Below are 1360 nucleotides of genomic sequence, written 5' to 3'. Positions count from 1 at the left end.
CAAGATGAGGGCGTTTTGGTTTGCACAATGGAAGTTAACACGAAAACGTCAGCTGACTTAGGGCTAATGATGACAACCTACCCTAACTCTATTAATAGACTCATTAGACACTTGAGAAGGACAATTTTCATAGTTTAGAATTTTCTTTGTAATTTTAGTTTCAGTTTTCTTTTCTTTAGGCTTTAGATTTCTTTTTAGTTATTCCCATTCATGTTCTTCGGAGAACTTGACTTGTAGACACAATCAAACTATTGTGGATCTTTGCACTTTCACTAATCAAATACAATCAAGATTCTCTTAAACCTTATTCTTGATTTATTCGTTATGCATATATTATTTATCAAGTTTATTTTGTTTATGGATTCCATGAGGAATTAATCCTCTTATGGGGGTTAGTGAGTGGAGGTGTGATTAAATAAATGTTATGTAGGGTTTTTTTTGCAAACCAGCTATTTGGGAGAGGAAAAACGTAAATTTTTGGCTTGACGACCCTGGGAAGTCATATAGGTGGGAATTAACCTAAAATTGGTATGGTTTAACCGTGAACACCTTAGCCTCGAACTTGTAACATCCCAAAATTTAGTTTAATGAGAATGTAGAACTATATAAAAAAGAAGGAGTTTGCTATGTGGTTAGTTGTTAAATGTGAAAGTATGGAATTTAATTTGAGGTCCCAAGTGCAAATATCTTCCTTTGCAAAATAATTAAATTTTGCAAAAAAAAATCCCTTGTTTTTAATGTGTTTGCCATCCATACCCTTGTAACCTAGGTATAAATGTTAATTTTACATAAGATAATCAACCTTTATTCCTTTTTCTCTCACCATAGCCTTCCCTCCCCTCTCATCTCTTCCTTGATCTTCAATTTTTCTTTCTTCCTCCATTGTTGTCGTCGCCCATAACACCTAGTTTTATCAACTTTTTTCTTTTCTTTTTGCCATAAGATTTTGCATAATCTCCTCCATCTTATTGCTGCCATTTTTATCTAATTAAATCAGCCCAAAATATGAAATATTAAGTCTCCAAGATTGATCCCTATTGTTTCCAAGAAGTGCCATTGTCGCCCATAGCATCTAGCTTGTGTAAGATCTTTTTCTCTCTTGTTTTCTTGCTAAATCTTGATCAATAAAAACCTAAATTTCTAGATTTGAAATTTTTGGGATTTTTAAAGATTTAATGGATATTTTTATCTAATTAAATCAGCCCCAAATATGAAATATTAAGTCTCCAAGATTGATCCCTATTATTTCCAAGAAGTGCCATTGTCGCCCATAGCATCTAGCTTGTGTAAGATCTTTCTCTCTCTTGTTTTCTTGCTAAATCTTGATAAATAAAAACCTAAATTTCAAGATCTGAAATTT

Source organism: Gossypium hirsutum, chromosome D09 (assembly GCF_007990345.1).
Source record: "Gossypium hirsutum isolate 1008001.06 chromosome D09, Gossypium_hirsutum_v2.1, whole genome shotgun sequence".
Classification (NCBI taxonomy): Eukaryota; Viridiplantae; Streptophyta; class Magnoliopsida; order Malvales; family Malvaceae; genus Gossypium; species Gossypium hirsutum.
The sequence above is the reverse complement of the archived record's forward strand: the minus strand, read 5'-3'. Positions refer to the sequence as shown.